Genomic DNA, 20,451 nt, shown 5'->3' with positions numbered 1-20,451 from the left:
TATGGGTCTGACAGATGGAGAGAAACTAGAATGAAACCTGCAGGTATTTCTTGTTCTTTCTCAAGTCATGTTTATTTTAATTAAATTAGGGAAAAAGAGAGTCTCATTTCTTAGAGGGGGACAATCTTAAAGGACTTTCATCTCCCTACCATTTTCCCCTGGAGAATTCTGAATGGGAGCAGGGTGGGGAGAGTGCCTCTAGCATTTTGAGATTGGAATGAATAGCTTTCAAAGGGAGTGATATATTTCGCTTCATAGACATGTTTAATAGATGATGCTCGATAGGCTGTTAAGGTAAAGAGTCCTCAATCTGGAGGTAAAACATATAACCATATTAGATGTCAGACTAATTAGAGTCAGTCAGTTCTCACCAGGAAGGCTTGCATTTTTACCTGGAATATCATAACTGTTAATTTTTAAAGGAACATTTTTGTAGAAAGATATGAATTTATAGTCACGTTGACCCACTTGTGAAAATGAATGGATAAGCACCCATTTCTTCTGATGTCAAGAAACTTCAGGAAGAGTCACTGAGAAAGGATTGCCTGCATTCCACAGTCTCACATTTCTTCAAGAGTCCTAGTCAATAATCCTTTATACAACTGGGTATCAGGAACTACTCAGACTGCTTTAAAACTTGTCCATTTTACAAGTTCTAAAAATACCTACTAGAACAGAGAGATTTAGGTGGTATTCCAAACCTCACAACTAGTGACAAGTTAAACCAATGTATGGAGAAAAGCCTTTAAATTTCACCATAGCATTCTGTTATTTTATTATTGCTGTATCTTCTCTGGGTCATTGGTATCCAGACCTGGGACACTTGCACTGAAGCTTCAGCATCGCCCTCTGCTGGCTGGTTTAAATGTTATGGGTAGAGCATGTCAAGTTCTAATATTCTTTCTCTAGAACTTCCTCTTCTCTAAGCTTTCAAAGTAAAAGTGTGTCAAAAAATTTATATCTGTTTGTGATCATCATTACTCATTAATAAATGAATCTTCTGTTGAGGAAAATACAGGATTTCTGATTCTTGAGAAGTGGCAGGCAGAGGGATCAAAATCTTACTGCATTTTCCTTAGAGTCTCTGCAACAGGAAGGAAATAGAAAGTCTTAGACATAGAGGAAGCCAGTCCTGCAACAGCTTTTTTCCAAACCAAACTCCAAAAGTAAAATTGTGTGCTACTATAGAGTTGATGACAATAATTTTTCTAATTGCTTCAAACAAGCAGAGCCATAAAAGCCTTTTCCCGAGCTGCAGGTAAGAGGGAAGGCATGAGAAAGAAGACAATGCCAGGAAAATGTCTATAGCCAAGCTTACAGAGTAGACTTGAAAACTTGGGATGAGAAAAGACTTTCTCTCCTTCTTAACTCTGCAAAATGCCCCAGGTCCAAAGTCCAAACAAGAACAGACAAAAGCCCAGCTATTCATTTTCACAGCAGAAGTAACAAACTGACTTTTGCTTACTTCTAAAAACAAAGATGCAGAGCATCACTGGACACAGGTGTGGAGGTTGCAGCTCATCCTAACTACCAGTTATTTCCACTCTTGAATGTGAAAGCTTGTGTATAAAAATGACACAATTTTAAAAGGGTATTTGTGAAGATGGGTCACTTCTTCTACAGATAGATGTCATCCCCCCTCCCCAAGTATTTACAAATCCTAGCCAACTAGGAAAAGATATTGAAGAAGTGCATTGACTTTCCATGTTATGTAGATACTGTTCATTAGTGAGAGCCGTGGTCCAGCAAGCTCTGCCTGTGATAGCTACATTTACCAGGGGAGAAGTGCTTCACCCACCCGGAAGTGCTGTTTACACATTCCACCAACACTGGAAAGTTGTTTTGGATTTAGCAGTGTTTATCAACACATCTTTAGAGTGTGAATTGTCCCCAGTGTGGAAGAGAGTAAAAGAAAAGTCAACTGACAAAAACAGTATTTGGCCTGAAAGCACAGATGCTAGAATTCTGCTCTCCTGGCAGAGACAGCCAGCTAGCTCCTGTAGGATGAGCCCTGTGTCTTTCTGGAGACAGGTGTCTCCTGAAAACTGACACCAAGAGTGTCAAAACAAAACTACAATAACAGGTTTAATCAGACATACCAAAACACACAGAAAGCAACCTCAGCTTTAAAAAAAGAATACAGGCTTCAGTGCAAACACAAAGTGATGACTTCAGCAAAATGTTTTCAATATTGTCCTTCACGCATCACAGAAATGACAAAATATTTTATAACTCCAAAAAGAATGATGCTTTCAACATCTGGGAACCAAGGGAACATCTTTTGGGGAACAAAATAAGGTATGTAGCATTATTGATGAGAGTATCTACATTCTCACGTATGGTTCTGAGCCTGAAAGACCAAAAGAGCATTGTGAATGTGGACTGTGGCTGAAAGCCAGTTAAAATTATCTTGAACACTTTGGATAGGAATAAGCAAATGATTTGTGTGGGGAAAAGAAATTCAATGTACTTACAATGAAAAGCTTGGATGCTCTAGGTTTTGCTAATCATGCACAGGTTGATTCAAACTAGGGAAGAAGGAACAGATTGACCTCCCTGTGGGCAACCATGCCTGGAACACCAACGAAGATGAAAGGGGCTGGGTTAGCACACTGAACGGGACAAGTTGGGATGTAGAAGACATTAGGGCAGGAAGCAATTGGAGGATGCTCCTTTAAACAACACCTCCAGAAAAACAAGGCCAAGCATATGTAGAAGTTAAGTAAAATGTGGCCTCAAAGCAACCTTCCGCCAAACCTTAGGAAATTGTCAGAAGCAAGAGGACAGACTTTTGTAAACCCTTCCTTCTTGCCCCTACCTACATCCACACCTACCATTGGTCATCGGCTTAGACAAATAGGTCAGCTTTCTTCAGTGGGACATGTGACTCTCCAATCCAGTATATTATAATGAATCTACAATAAACTGGGTAGACAAGCATTCAAGCATTCTTTGGTTGCTATTCAATGTCACAAGTAAGTGAGGTTTTGGTTTGTTTTTTTTTGGTTTTTTTTTTTTTTTTTTTTTTTTTTGTGACCAGTCCATGTCCTTGTTTACAAAAGAATTGTAGACAAAATAATTCTAAGAATATAAATGATACAATTTTATCTTTGGGTCCTGATTTTTATTTTTGTTAGTTTGCTTAAAAATAATCAATGATTTTCTTTCCTTATTACTCTCTTCCACAGATGATAAAACACTAAACTATAGTTTGTGGTCAATCTCTCAGGGTGATACATAAAGTAAAACAGGAAATGTTTTATTTTATTAACCATGCAGCCTTTTGATGATTGCTAATATATGAATACTGGTCAGCTTTGACATCTTAAGGGAGAATAAGATAAATCTGAATTTTTCCTGTCTACTTTCAAGACACATAAATAAAAATGTAGATCAGCTTAATCTGAAAAAAGTACAGTATATGACATAATTAGCTAAGACAGGCCTATTTCCTTTCAGTTCACTGCAGGACCTTCCGAAGTCCATTGTAAATAGCTTAATCCATTTACATAACTGCTAGTAAAAAGAAAAAAATAAATAACATAAATTAACTCAATAATTTTCTTAGCTAATCCAGAACTGAACAGCGTATTGGGGAAACTCTTTGAAATCATTCTGATTTTGAATTAAAAAACAATCTCAACTTTCATTTCCTTCTTTGGTCTCTAAGCTCTAAATATTATGAGAAATTTGGCACATGTGGGATGTACCAAGACGAAGGATTGCGCGCTGATACACCAGGCTGTAGCCAAAAAGAACAGTAGGACCAGGCAGAGATGACATGTTTTGCTCCAATGGCTTCAATTAAAGTTAGACCATGTGTTCAGAAGCTCAACGGCTTTGCTCCTTGTTAAAATATGTCCTTCTTTTGACATCAGTATTTTATTTCTATGCAGAAGCAGTGTACTGAGATTTGATGCATCTCATCAGCAACATTCCGTTCCACAGTAAACGTGATGTTAGAAAAGGTTTGCTGTGTGTGGAAGCTGGAAGGCCGCCTCATAGGCCACTCCAGCAGCTTAGCTATTGCACTGGCATCGCGCCAGTTTCCCTGCTAAATACATAATTAAATCTCACGGTCGACATGGTGTGATTCATTCCCATAAAGTGTGAAAACAAACAACTGTGCATGCGCTGTCCCCAATTTCAAATTCAAAACAAAAATATCCTGGAATCTTCTATTTCCCTGAAGTTCCAAATGTAATTAGATTGGTTTTAAAGACAAGTAGTCTTCCAGCTTCCATGTGTTAAATCCAATCTGTCAGTTAGGAATGGGGGAGGTGGGGCAAATGACTGTGAAATGTAACATCTTGATTTCCTCTCTTTATAATCAAGTGTTCAAATTGACTTTTTTTTCCCCTAGAATTATCAAAATGTCATTGCTCTCTCGTGCAGAGCCTTGTATATTTACCACTTTACAGCCAAGAGCAAATGTTCACAGGAAAGTAATCAGACACTCGGAGTGATGTTGACTAATGCAGAGCTACAGCCGGCACCCATGTGTGCAAGGGTGCAGCGGTACAGGACTGGGCTCAGCTCCATGGCCTGAAGTCATATGGTGCTTAAACAAGATGCCCAGTGCCTCTGCATAAGTCACTACAGACCTCTTCTGCAGGGTAATTCTTCCATCCTTTCAGACTAAAGAGCTTGGCAGACAACAGTATTCTTCCACCTGCATCTTGGAAAAAAAGTCAATATTGAGGGGAAAGGTAACATTTTCAATATAAAATGAGTAGAGTATACTTGTCATGTATTTCAACTGGGAAAGTTCAGAATAAAGTAGAAAGTGATTCTGGAAGAAAGTCACAGGCTTGAAATTTCCTTATAATAAATAACATATATCTTATAGTACAAATCTAATGCTAATACTCAAAGATACCAAAATATACAGTTTAGCTACTGTGTGAATGTAAAGTCACATATGGAGGTTACACATATGATATGAATGGATGTCATAAATAAATATACCACATAAAACAACTCTCAGTAGTGAGCAGTTCTCCACTGCATTATCTACTGATGTTTACATATAATTCTATTCTACTATGTATATTTCCTTGTACATGTATATCTGTATTAAACACTCTCTGCCTCCTCACACATTAGCCATACTAGAGGACATAGTTTTCAAACATGGCTTCTACATTCTGCCTCTATAATTCTAATTCTGCTCCTTCAGCTGTGAATTCTTTTCCCCAAACTGTCAGAACACCTCCCAGAAATTTCACAGCCCAACTCAAATCCCACTGACACCTAAATATTTGTCTCCTCTTAACCTTGCATATTTTGTTTATTCAACTCTAGTGACATTAATGTAAATTTTAATATTCTGGAACACTTCCTTATATTTTTTTTCCTCCTTCAACCTACGAACTGTAAAGTTGATTAAAAAGAATCATGCCTTACCTGTTTTTAATCAAACTCAAAGCTAAGAACAGAAATTTTAAGACAATCTCTGCTCCTACGCAATATGTTGATTGGGAGAAGAAATAACTTTTAGAAAATTCAGAGAAGGTGCTAGGCCTGGTGATGCACATATATAAGCACTTGGGAGGACAAAGCAAGGGGGAGGTGTGGGTTTAAGATGGACCTGGGCTAGATGAGATTCTGTGGAGGAGAAGAAAGAAACAAAGAGAGAAAGAGAGAAAGAAAGGAAGGAAGGAAGGAAGGAAGGAAGAAACAAAGAAAGAAACAAAGGAAGAAAGAGAGAGAGAGAGAAGGAAAGAAACAAAGAAAGAAACAGAGAAAGGAAGGAAGAAAGGACAAGAGAGAGAAAGAGAGAGAGAAGGAAAGGAAGGAAGAAAGAAAAGAAGGAAGGAAGAAAGAGACAGAGAGAAAAAGAGAGAAAGGAAGGAAAGAAGAAAGGGAAAGAAGTTGTAGAAAAGGAAACTAAGTATTTAAAAATATCTATCTATAACCCATGTATCTTTTTTATGCATTGTGTAGCCAAATAACATACAATTTGACATAGAGAAAGCATACTCTATTGTATAATACACTACATTTATGCTTGTCTCCGTACTGTATACATTACATGATAATTCATTATGCAAGCCTGGATAATCAGTTAAATACTGATTCTCATCAGTCCAACTTCTGGTCTATTCTCTGTTTTATTTAGACTTAAATTTATAGTTTGCTTAACAGGTACTAAAGCTATTTTCAACCTATTCTACAGTAACATTTATTTTTCTGGCTCAAGTTATTATATTTTCCTGCTCTTTCCATGTTCAGTCAATTAGTCTCTGCATTAATCCTCAAACTTGCTCCTCCTGCTTGTGGTCTTGCAGCCACTAATCCCTAGCTAGTCCACCCATGACTATTGTTACCTAAATAATAATTGCCTCCCTTACCTCCTACTGCAATTCACCTGCATGTTCCCATCTTGTTATCTTTCACACCTTCATTGAACAAATTTCTCAGTAAGGTCTGAAAATCATTTTCCCTGTGTTCACCCCACTTGTCTATGATGTATATCTTGTTATTTAACTTTTCTCCTGTTTCTCTCCCTGAATTGTGCATTATAAATCTCATAAAGATAAAGATTTGTGTGTTTTCTCTTTTTTTAATTAGATGTTTTATTTACATTGCAAATTTTATCTCCTTGAAAACCCCTCTATCCCATCCCCCCTCTCCCTGCTCACTAACACACCCTCTCCAGCTTCCCTGTCCTGACATTCCCCTACACTGGGGCATCAAACTTTCATGAGACCAAGGGCCTCTCCTCTCATGGATGTCCCACAAGGCCATCCTCTGCTATATATGCAGCTGGAGCCATGAGTACCTCCATTTGTACTGTTTGGTTGGTGGTTTAGACCCTGGGAGCTCTGGGGGTACTGGTTGGTTCATATTGTTGTTCCTCCTATGGGGCTGCAAACCCCTTCAGCTCCTTGGGATCTTTTCTCTAGCTCCTCCATTGGGGGCTTTGTACTCCGTCCAATGGATATTTGCTTTATGTTGTTGTTTAGTAGATATATAACTGGCACATAACTGGTACTTTAAAATATTTGTGTCATATAATGGATGCAGTGATGAATGTACTTTAGCTAAATCTCCTACCTTCGAGGTTATTTAGAAGAAATTGCTTTTATTCCCCTCTGACTTTATGGAATTGTATTGTAAGTTCCCATAACTGATAAGTTTAGGGTTAGCCTTCCATCTCCAAAACATATGTATCCTTCGCTACCTGGGCTGCTTCCTCAGCTCTTGGCCACAAAGACCCTTCTGCTTCTAGTCAGCTACATTTGCCCCAAACGTATTTAAGTCTGCTGTACTTAAATAATTACATACTTTCACAGACACTGGTAAATCAGTACATCATGAATCTGAGAATAGGATTTTATCAATCTAAACTACCATTGGATATTTTAATAAGACTCACTAAAGGCAAGTCAATGTTAAAAAAAACTTAAATTTTATAACAAGAAAATTTTTAAAAATAAATATAACTTTATTCTCTACAAAATAAAATATAAATATTATGCACACAATACAGGTATAATCTTTGTAAAAAAAATAGGAACATCTATAGTAAATATACACTAGCTAATTAAATTCCCTACATAAGGATGTACATGCATATTTTAAATTTAAAAGAAAATATTCAAGTTCCACATGTGCATATAACTTACATTTAAATTAACTATCATTAAATAGAATCATCAACATAGGTGATATGAGAGATATAGTCTTTAAGCTTCTCAATTTTCATATCAATAAAATGAAGAAAATACTAGTTATGCTACCTACAGGAAATATCTTGTAAGAAGAAAATAAAGTTCCATATCATGAAGTTTCCTGAAAAGCTATTACACATGTAAGCTGGTATCATAATTAAATGGATCTGAGAAGAAGCTGAAAGTAATAAAAGACATCTTTACTCCTTCATTCCCCTTAGACATGTTCTTTTCTGGAATTATCAGGGCATTTTCACATAAGACTATTCTAAACTTGAAAATTCAAACGCATCAGGCATTCCAAGCATAACTGGAGCAAATTCAAATGAACATCAGATTTCCATTTAAATCCAATTCTCCCTATATCTCCTTCCTCTCTTTCAAATCTCAGAACACTCATTCCTCTTATAGCTGAGCCCCCTGTCTCAAGAGTCAAGGAGCTCACTCAGGTCAAAGTCCTACCTGGGGCACCAGCTATCACTGGGGAGCCCAGCTGTGCTTGCATACCAAGAAAATGCCACCCAGAGCCTGAAAGTCTCCTGAGCAAGAATGCCACAAAACGACTGTCAATGACTGTGAAAGTTCTGCTCTCAAAGAGCTCCAGCAGCCTAGCCTTTCCATTCCATCACCTCAGCCTGGGCAAGTGGCAACTAGACCCTTGGTTGTTCCCCAGTGGTCAGGCTGTTGTTCTCTGATCCATTTTGTCAACAGTGTGAAAAGGAGCTGTAGGACGTGTCAGGTTTAGCTAGGTGTGAACAACTTTGAGAGGATTCGGTGGGCAGGGCATAGGGGGTGTGTTTAATCTTTACTAATGACCGTGTTGTGATTAATAATTAATAAATTCTTGGGACTTCAGTTCCCTCATTCCAAAAATAAAAACTAAGTTGCACTTGTGCAAATAAACTACTCTTAAGGATAGGCTACATGCTCAGTAGTAGATGGCCAACAGAAAACAACACATGAAGGTCTGAACTTGGCATTTCACATTTAGTATGACGAAGTTTATTTTCTTTGTCTTTCAAATCAGAAGAGCAAGATGTTCACATCATTTGAGGAATGTCTCTCTATGTTTTCCTTAGCCACACTGTCCTATGTTGGAATACATGGTCACATCCATTCCAGGCACCACAAAGTAAGCACAATTCAACTGCCATTAAGATGTGTCTATTTTTAAATTATCTCCAAATGTCAATACCATATTGTTTAAAATACAGAAAAAAAACATTCTCAAGGATACACAGTAGTTATAATAATTATATATAAAACCTCTAGATATTTTATCTAAGTTTTTTATTAATTATGCTTTTATTTTACTTTAATTGTAATTTTTTTTTAGAAATTTATTGTGATTATGATTCCCCTTCTTTTACTCCTCCTAACTTGACTCCACATTCCCTCCTATCTGGATCCACCCCTATTCTGTCTCTCATTAAAAAACAAACCAAGAGATAATAATGAAATAAAAAAATAATAAGATTGAGAACAAATCTGAATAGGACAAAACAAGCAAACAAACAGAAGGCAAAGAGCACAGTAAATGGCAAAAGACACAGATATGGATGCAGAGATCCCTGTGTGCATAAACTAAAGAACCCATAAAGACACAGATATGGATGCAGAGATCCCTGTGTGCATAAACTAAAGAGCCCCCTAAAAACACAAAACCAGAAGTAGTAAGAGATGCAAAGAACTGGTAAGGTAAAGAAAAGAAAAGCTTTAAAAAATCTAAAAGGTGAGATCTAAAAAAAGGACAGAGGGAAGGAGGGAGAGGAGAGAGACATTGAGAGAGAGAGAAAAGAGGGGAGAGAGAGAGAGAGAGAGAGAGAGAGAGAGAGAGAGAGAGAGAGAGAGAGAGAGAGAGAGAGAGAGGATAAAACATTATGAGATGAGGAACCACCAAAGATGTCCTTGAGTTTGTTTTCTGTTGGCCATCTACTGCTGAGGATGTAGCCTACCCTTAAGAGAAGTTTGTTTCCACAGTGTCAATTCCTTAGAGAAAACTAAATTTTCATTTGAAAACGAAGTATGAAGATGGATGAGTAAGCGAAGGCTGAAAAGTGCTTTGGGTAGATGAGCAAGAGTGATGTAGCTGGATCTTGAGGTAGTTCTGTTCCCACTTCCCTGAAAAACTGCCATAATTTCCACAGTGGTCTTCTTCCTTCTTAAGCTCCATATGATTTGTGGATTTTATCATGGGTATTCTAAGCTTTTGGGCTAATATCCACTTATCAGTGAGCACATACCATGTATATTCTTTTGTGTCTGGGTTACCTCACTCAGGATGATATTTTCTAACTCCATCCATTTGCCTACAAATTTCATGACGTCATTGTTTTTAATAGCTGAGTGAGGCAGAGAGTGGGTGAGTGGGGAGAGGAGCACCCTCAAAGAGGCAAAGGAGAGGAGAAGGGGAATCGGAATCGGATGGGGGATTTGTAGAGGGATAACTGGGAAGGGGGATAACATTGGAGAGGTAAATGAATAAAATGATTAATAAAAATTATGTTCCATAGGAGAGATATGTTACGTTTTCATTTTTATTAAAAATTTTAAAGTTTTTAATTTATTTCATAATTGCTGTATTGGCCTTTTAAAATGCAGTAGTGAGTTGTTCAGTCTCCCTAAATATGTCAAGTTTCTGTTATTTGTGTTGTTGTTTGTAGCTAGCTGGTTTTCATTATTATTTTACATTTATATTTCTTTAAGTCCAGTCAGTGTCCCCTCCTGGTCACCCCTCTGACAGTTCCTCTTCCCATACCTTGTCCCCCATCTTCAAGAGGATGTCCCCTTCCTGCCCCTGCCACCAGACCTCCCCACTCCCTGGGGCCTTAAGTCTCAGGAGGGTTAGGTATAACTTCTCTCACTGAAGCCACACCAGGCAGTCCTCTGCTGTATCAGAGGCCTCAGACTAGCTCCTGTGTGCTGCCTGGTTGGTGGTTCAGTGTCTGAGAGATCTCAGGTGTCCAGGTTAGTTGAGATTGCTGGTCTTCCTGTGAGGTCACCCTCCTTCTCAGCTTCTTCCAGCCTTTCCCTAATTCAACCACAACAGTCCCAGACTTCAGTCCAATGGTTGGGTTTAAGTATCTGCATCTGTCTCAGTCAGTTGCTTGTTGCGCCTCTCGGAGGACAGCCATGCAAAGCTCCTATCTGTAAGCACACCATAGCACCAGTAATAGGGTCAGGTCTTGGAGCCTCCCTTTGAGCTGGATCCCAAGTTGGGCCAGTAACTGAACCATCTTTCGGTCTGTCCTCCATTTTTATTCTTGCAGTTCTTTTAGACAGGAACAATTCTGGGTCTGAGTTTTCTGACTGTGGGATGACAATCCCATCCCTCCACTTGAGGGATTTCTATTGGAGGAGGACTCTATGAGCTCCCTCTCCACACTGTTGAGCATTTCATCTAATGTTCCTCCCTTTGACTTCTGAGAGCCTCTCACCTCCCCGGTCTCTGGTACATTCTAGAGGCTTATCCCACCACCCTTCCCCAGGTTGCATATTTTCATTCATCTGCTGTCTCTTGGGGTTTCTCTCATGTCTCCTCCCCCATACCTGATTATGTTTCTCTTTTCCCTTCTTCCCTCCCCTCTCCCATACAGGTCTCTCCCTCCCTCTGCCTCTTGTGATTGCTTTCTTCTACCTCCCAAGTGGGACTGAGGCATCTTCACTTGAGCCCTTATGTTTGTTATCCTTCTTTAGTTATGTGGACTGTATCCTGGGTATTCTGTACTTTCTTGACTAATATCCACTTATTAGTGAGTACATACCATGCATGTCCTTTTGGAGCTGAGTTATCTCACTCATAATGATATTTTCTAATTTCATCAATTTGCCTGCAAAATTCATGATGTCTTCATTCTTAATAGCCGAATAGTATTCCATTGAATCCATAGAACCACATTTTCTGTATCTATTTTTCCCTTGTGGGACATCTAGGTTGTTTCCAGTTTCTGGCTATCACAGAGAAGGCTACTATGAACACAGTGGAGGACATGTACCTGTAGTATGGTAGGGGATTTTTTTGGATATATGCCAAATAGTGGTAGAGCTGGGTCTTCAGGTAGATCTATTTTCAATTTTCAGTGGAACCTCCAGATAGATTTCCAGAGTGGTTGTACCAGTTTGCAATCCCATCAGCAATGGAGGAGTGTTCCTCTTTTTCCACAGCCTTGCCATCATGTGCAATTACCTGAATTTTTTTTCTTACCCATTAATCCACACTGACCTGATAGGATGCAGAAAGTTACTTCAATTTTCTTGTATCTGTTAAGACTTGCTTTGTGCCCAAGTATGTAAACAATTTTGGGGAAATGGGGAAAGTTCCATGAGATGCTGAGAAGAAGATACATGCTTTTGGGTTTTGGTGAAACATTCTATTAATATTCATTATATGCATTTGGTTATGATGTCAGTTAGTGTCAACATTTCTCTGTCTTGTTTTTGTCTGGTTGGTATTTCTAATAGCATGAGTTGGGTATTGAAGTCACTCTCTATGAGTATATGAGAGTCAATTGTGATTTGACTATAGAAGTGTTTCTTTTAGGAACTTGGGTGCCCTTGTTTTATTGATACTCATTAAAAATTGCAGTGTCTGGGTGGATTTTTTTCTTTAATGAGTATATATAGTGCTCCTCCTTATCTTTTCTGATTAGTTTTGTTTTAAAGTCTATTTTGTGACATTATAATGGCTCCACTGGCTTTATTTTTAGGCCCATTTGTGTAATATATTTTTCCATCCTTTACCCAGAAGTGATATTATCCCTGATGTGAAAATCTGTTTCTAGGAAGGAGAATGATTCAGATTCAGGATCCTTCTCCCTCATACATTTTGTCAGTCTGTTTTCCTTTTTCTTCAGGTTGAAGTTTTTCTTCTAGTACCTTCTGTAGCATTCCTAGATAGATACTCCTTAAATTTGGTTTTATCATGGGATGACCTACTTTATCTGAGTAATCACTGGGTGCTAAAATCTTATAATTCACTGTTATCCCATAGTCTACACCATTACAGTGTCAACAGAAACCTTTAATGGGTATCTGTAAAATATCGTGCTTCTTCCTGAAATACTTTACTGAATTTTGTTATTATCCTTGTGTATGTACTTTATTCTCTCTTTGCACATGTGTATATCCTTAAATAATAATTGTACTCTATAAATAAATTGAATATGCATTTTTCTACTCATATCCTTCTATCACCCATTTTTATTAATTTTGTTCTAGAACAATTTCATGTATGCATATAATGCAATCTGATTATTCTCTCTCTCCTCCCATCTCTGTCAATACCTAGTTTATTCGCGAGAATAAGGTTTTATGATTCTTTGAGCTTAACTAGACCTATCTGTGTGACAATTAGAATGGAACTACCAATTAGAGACCATGGGATCACCAGTGGACAAGGATGAAGGCAATGACTCCCCTCTCCATGCTGGAACCTACAGCTTTTGGTTTTGTTCAGATAATTACATCATCTCTATCATATTTATTTTCAATGCTAACTATTATTATGTTACCTTACCTGAATGGAATGATGTAGTGACATGTTTCTGGGCACTTAAATGTTGACCTTTTATGTAACAAGTAATGGTTTGCTAATCATTCTAACATAGGTAATTGAATCAAGATATTACAAAGATATTTATAAGATTGTCATTGCCAAGTTTCTAGAATGCAACTACTAAACATTTTTAGGGCTAGACTTGGAGAAATCACCAAGTTGGTCCATTCAATCTAGAAAATCCAAGCAAATCAGAATAAAAATGATGTATAGGCTTGAACCATACTAGAAAACAAAACAAAACAAAAATATGATCCATAGGTCAGAAATTAGTGAAAGCAAGAAGCCAAGTGATGACCTTCAAGCAAAAGGAAAGAGACCATTTTTGGGGGAACTGAGCAAACATTGATGAGAGAGCTATCTGGTGGTATCTGTAGTTTAATGGGAAAGATATTATGAATATAAATAAGAGGCACAAGGAAATAAATACTGTGAATTTCTTATTCCTCCTATCAGCCACACTCACTGGAAGTCCAAGGACAGAGGAGCCCTTGGTGTGAGGTCAGCAACACAGAGCTAGGAGTAGGACAAAGAATGACAGAGTGCTTAAAACTATTTCTTAAGGGGTAGCTAGAAAGTACTCTGCTCACAGGTAGAAAGAAATTGGTTCATGAGCTTATTCTGTTATTTTACTCTCCTGCCAGTAAGAATATGAAAGCTCTACATCCTTTTTTTTTTTTTTTTTTTTTTTTTTTTTTTTGCATACCCTTGGTTTTTGCCAATCTGGTTGCTTTGGAATGGCATTCTATTTAAATATAAGCAAGCCTTGTGATTGTTATAGGTGAATATACTTTCTTATATTCTTATATATTTTTTATATATTTTTAAAAATATATAAAATTCTTATATAAAAGTGATGATTTTATCCTCTGTGATGTTTCTTCTTATTTTTCCACTATTATTTTTAAACCTGCTATCTTTAGATGTCTTCTTTTTCTCTACGTCAATCTGAATGGACAATAGCTCATTTCTTATATTGATACATGTATCTCCTTCACTGTTGTTGTTTCCCTGTGTGGTTTTAAAACTTCCATTTATTGTCCTATATTTGTGATATCTATCATACAATGTAAGCACTACACATCAATTAAATTAAATACTATGGATGACACAAAGCATTTCACCCTATGTCCCAAGTCAAGTATAAAAAGTTAGATCCAGTATGTGCTTTTTATCATATCTATATTGCCATGAAATGACTTTTTCTACTAAGGAAATCTAGTATAGTAAAAGTAAGAAGTGGTAAATGGGGATGGGAAGATGAATAAGAACATTAAAGAAAGAAGGAACATAGGAAAGGAAGAATGGAGGAAGGGAGGAAGGAAGGAACAAAGGAAGGAAGGAAGAATGGACAGAGAGAGGGAGGGAAGAGTAGGAGGGATGGAGGAAGGGAGGTAAGGAGAAAGACATCTATTGATGCAGAAGGCCTGTGTCTTTGACACCAACCCCCTTTTAACATTCTTATAGTAAATGAACAAATAAAGAAACTAAGAACATTAATACATAGAAGAAGTAAATAGTTAAGTGAAAAGGCACAAATAGCACTATACATTATTTAATTACTTTAATCTCGATCCCGTTTGTTCACCAAATGAGCAATAATTTTCAGAATGTTAAAAAACAACTGTGAAATGAGAAAAGAAAAAGTTTAATGACAAGCTGTCTTATTTATCAATTTGAACCAACTGAAATAAATAGCTACTCAGGCTTAAGAAGACATTGATCATAAAAGCCTCTGATCCAATATTGACTGATATTAAAAGATAACAGGTCCTAAGCTTATTCTTCTTCAAATACTGAAAATTTTACTAATGGTGAATGAGTCAGTTCACTAAGAAAAATTATAATGGTCCATAAAGTTCATATGTAATTTGGTAACTTGTTATTTTCAAATATATGGTACTTTTTAATTAGTCTAAAAAGCATGTTCACTTTCTCAAAGTGAAAGCTTTATTACTAGAAAAAAATGTGTCATGTTTCAGTTTTTAAAAGAGCTATTTGCCAAGTCCTTGAAAGTACTGCCACATTATGTATTTAAAATATCTGTGCTATAATTAAAAGTATGTAGTGTAATATGTCATCAGGAAATCCAGTGATATAGCTGTGATAAAAACAAAAGCCATAAAAAATACAACAGATGCTGAAATATCCTTAGTCAAAAATTTCTATATTACTGGATTCATAAAGATATAGAAAGTTAGTGATTTATTCTTATATGTTAATAAATGAGAAATATTAAATCAAATAAAAACTAGGAGAAAACCAAAATAAATACATGAATATTTGATAAACAAAATATAGAAATCACTCAACAAAATTTACCATGAAAAATTTAACATCTATCACACCAAGAATAGAAAATAAAGTTTTTAAAGACAAAATTAAACACAGCATGACTACTAGAGAACTTTGCAGGCTGTAAGATTGCAAAAAGCTCTTCTCATGCTGCGCTCAGAAATACTGGTGAGAGGTACAGCATCCTGACTAACACTGCTCATCCACAGAGAAGCGAAGAGAGTTACATGAGAGGATAGATGACTGTGGGCCACATTCTGACTTAAAGATTTCAAGTAATTCTAGGTGATCTCTCTATGAAATTTTATCAGACATGTATAGAAGAAGTGGAAGAGAAGGCAACACAAAAACAGAATCATTCTGATACAAAAGTCAAAAACATATAAGAAAAGGAAATAATTCCTATGTATATAGATAGGAGTAGACCCAAAACTTCTTAAATAAATACTAGAAAATCAAATAAAAAGTATACTTTAAATGGTAACAAGAAGTTTTGTAGATTTGATTTTCTCAAAATTCTTGTTAATCATAAGCTATAAGATTGGTTTTAAAAGCAGGAGCTGAAGTGATGGCAGAGTGGTTAAATGTGTTTACACACTAGTAAGAGCCATGTTGTATAGATTACAATGGCCTGCAGCTGTATCTCCAGATGAATCTGACACATCTGTCCTTCATAGCCACCTGCACACATATAGATGTACATACTTACACAAAGAAGCACACTTAATTAAAATAAGATAAAACTTTTCTTAAAATTGAAAATGTTATGCATGATATTTATTCATGAAAAGAGGAAAACGTGTAGTAAATGTAAAAAAATATCACTTGACAAAATTCACATTCCATTTATGATTTTTTTATTAGAGGTTTTCTTTATTTACAATATCACCTTTCCCAAGTTCCCCTCCAAAAACAAAAAAAAAAAAGAAAGAAAAATAAATAAAATGAAATAAAATAAAACAAAAACTAAAACAAACCCCTGTTCCCTCCTCCCTCCCCCTGTTCACCACTCTACCCCCTCCTGCTTAATGGCCCTGGCATTCTCCTACACTGGGGCAGAGAACCTTCACAGGGCCAAGGGCCTCTCAGCCCACTGATGACCAACTTGGCCATACATATGCTGCTGGAGCCATGAGTCCCACCATGTGTACTCTTTGGTTGGTGATTTAGTCCCTGGGAGCTCTGAGGGTACTAGTTAGTTCATATTGTTGTTCATCCTAAGGGGCTGCAAACCCTTCAGCCCCTTGGGTCCTTTCTCTAGCTCCTTCATTGGGGACCCTGTGCTCAGTCCAATGGATGGCTGTGAGCCTCTACTTCTGTATTAGTCGGGTACTGTCAGAGCCTCTCGGGAGACACCTATATCAGACTCCTGTCATCCAGCACTTGCTGGCATCCACAATAGTGTCTAGATTTGATGATTGAATATGGGAAGGATTCCCAGGTGGAACAGTCTCTGAATTGTCCTTCCTTTAGTCTCTGCTCCATAGTTAATCTCTACAATTCCTTCCATGGGTATTTGTTCCCCCTTTTAAGAAGGAACAAAGTACTCCACTATATTCATAGCAGCCTTATTTATAATAGCCAGAAACTGGAAACAATCCAGATGTCCCTCAACAGAGGAATGGATACAGAAAATGTGGTATATCTACACAATAGAGTACTCAGCTTTTAAAAAAATGAATTTATGAAATTCTTGGGGAAATGGATGGATCTGGAGAATATCATCCAGAGTGAGGTAACCCAATCACAAACGTACACACAGGGTATGCATTCTCCATTTATGATTTTTAAAAAGCAAACTAAAGCATTGGTCTGAAGTAGGGGACCTCTATGGAAGAGTTAGGAGAAGGATTGAAGGAGCTATGGGCAACCCCATAGGAAGACCAACAATGTCAACTAACCTAGACCCTTGGGAGCTCCCTGAGACTAAGACACTAACCAAAGAGCACACTCAGGCTGGTCTGAGGCCCCCAGGCACATCTGTAACAGAAGACTGCCTTGTCAGGCCTCAGTGGGAGAGGATAGACTTAATCCTGTCCCAGGGAAAGGGATATTCTGGGTCAGTGGGGCATTCTCTCTGGGGCAAAGGGAAGGAGGATGGGAGGTAGAACTCTGCAAGGGGGGACTGAGAGGAGGCAACATTTGGGATGTAAATAAATAAATAATTAATAATACCAATAAATTAATAAAATCAAAAAATTAAAAAGCAAATTAAGTGAAGTGAACTAAGCATAGAAAAGTTCTTCAACTTCATAAAAAGTTATCACCTACATAAAATCTATAGGCATAGTTGCATTTCCTCATTAAATGTGAGAATTTTTTTTCATGTGATTTGGGATAGCATGGAAGGGCTTTCCCATAACCTCTACTCAATTATACAGGAAGTTAATAGGAAGGAAAGGAAATGTATGGTTTACAAATACAGAGAAAGATGAAAAGTGTCTCTATTAAAACATAGTGAAAATATAAAATGTGATAAAGAACCTATTTCCAAACCTCAATAGCTATTAAATAAACTTAGAAAATTACTATATAAAGTTTATGGAATCATTTTCAATTCTACATGTTAGCAACAGTGAATTAGACAATAAACTACAATTATAATATTGATAATTGTAGAACAAATATATAGCTCTCCAAAGCAAAAGACATGTGGGATTTATGCAATTAAAACTATAACATACTACTGAGAGAAAACTTTAAAGTGTAACAACATAAAAATATATTCACAGATTGAGAAGGCTCAGTATGTTAGAATGTGAATTGTCACCAAATCTTTCTAAACATTCAGTGGAATCCCGAGCAAAATACCAGCAGAAAACCTTCTGTCGAATTGATCAGCTTACTCTGAAATTCACTGGAAAGTATGAGGAAGTAGACCAATCTGTGTCTGATCAATCTTGGAGAGAAGTATGGTACTGGAGTTGTGCCTTCGAGACTTACCCAGTATAAATCAATGGAGCATGACGTCAGCAAGGTAGCACATATATCCCAGTGAAATGGAAGAAGACTGACATTGAGCACACATGGGCACTCAGGTGTCTATGAGGGTCCGAAGCATCGCAAGGGGAGTGAAAGCATTAAAAGAATATGCCTGACTACCCATTTATCTGTATAGCCACAGATTCACCACATTATGCACAAAAGTTCATAGCACACTATAGATCTAAATATAAAGCCAAATCTACAGTGCCTCCAGAAAATATATACAGAATGTTTTATTTCTTAGGTACGTGAAGATTTCATAAGAATAAAAATAGAACACAATTCTTAAAGGAAACATTTTTCTTTAAAATATTTCTTTCTATAATTTATTAAAAGTTTATGATAAAGAATTTGAAAACAAATGAAAATCATACAATGTATAGATTTTAACCAGACCCATATATATTTTATTATTATTATTATTATTATTATTATTATAAATTTCTATATATACTTAGAATAGCTAATCTGGAACTGTGAAGCTTCACATTGGACTTTATAGTTCCACTATCAAATACATATTTATGTACTTATTTACCACCAAAACACACATACACACACACACATAAACATATACAAATCCATGATAGAGTTTAAATTGAAAAAAAATTCTTTCTGTCATCTATCATAGCTCAAATTATAAAAAGGTAAAAATCATAACATTGAACTTATCAGACCTTGAAGCATTTCTCATTAAAATCATCTGTTATATATTAGTTACATAACATATATTAATTACATATCATATTAGTTTCCCAAATAAGAAATATGCATTGCCAGTATCCATATACAACTGTAGGCACTATTTTTCACCAAATCTTATTCAGTTTACTTTCTTTTTTTTTTTTTTTTTTTTTTTTTTTTTTTTTTTTTTTTTTTTTTTTTTGGTTTTTTTCGAGACAGGGTTTCTCTGTATAGCCCTGGCTGTCCTGGAACTCACTCTGGAGACCAGGCTGGCCTCGAACTCAGAAATCCGCCTGCCTCTGCCTCCCAAGTGCTGGGATTAAAGGCGTGCGCCACCACCGCCTGGCTTCAGTTTACTTTCAATTGTGTTTTTCAAATATGTAAGTAATGCTAAGAAATAAGTTGAAAAATGTCAGAATAAATGATTTTGAAGAAGCTTGAAATCAATGTTGAGATATGTCAGACACTGAGAGCTGTAGAAATATTAGAGTTGAGTTACTGAGTTGGTTCTGACGCTTCAGCTACCTAACTACAATGGAAGAAACAAAATGAATAATAAGATCACTAATATCCAGCTTTAAAAAACTTGGGGAGAAGCACGGGTTTCCTAGCATTTAATCTTGCTGGATGAAGGAAAAAAGACAAACACATCAAAGAAAGGAGACTTATGTGGCTTATAAGAAACTTAACAGTAAACTAATAGTCTTGCTCTTAACTTGTAAGACAAGTGAACTCATTAATTTCCCAATAGGGAAAGGACACACAGCAAGTACAAACTGACTATTAAAAAACAACGAAACAAAAACAAAAACAAAAGAGGAAACAAAGAGTTCCAGGACCACACTGGGACCTCACAGCAGCAACCTTACCTCCTCAAGACTCTGCCCAAGGATACAGGAGAGGTACAACTTCACCTCCTCAAGACTCTGCCCAAGGATGCAGGAGAGGTACAACTTCATCTCCTCAAGACTCTGCCCAAGGATGCAGCAGAAGCACACATGCATATCCTGCTCAAGGGCCAAGGTTAAGAACAAAAGAAATTCTATTTTTTGTAGAACAATACTATAATATAAATGTATAACACAAATATGATATATAATATTGAATATATAATTAATGATAAGTGTATAAAATGGTAACTATGTTTAAAAACTCAGTTCAGAGAGAAGGAAGTCTCTTTATTTAGTCAGAAATTAAGAACATTTGAAAAGGAAACCTCTCAATGTTTGATATATATATATATATATATATATATAT

The sequence above is a fragment of the Mastomys coucha genome, unplaced genomic scaffold, assembly GCF_008632895.1.
Source record: "Mastomys coucha isolate ucsf_1 unplaced genomic scaffold, UCSF_Mcou_1 pScaffold21, whole genome shotgun sequence".
Classification (NCBI taxonomy): domain Eukaryota; kingdom Metazoa; phylum Chordata; class Mammalia; order Rodentia; family Muridae; genus Mastomys; species Mastomys coucha.
Note: the sequence above shows the minus strand (reverse complement) of the source record.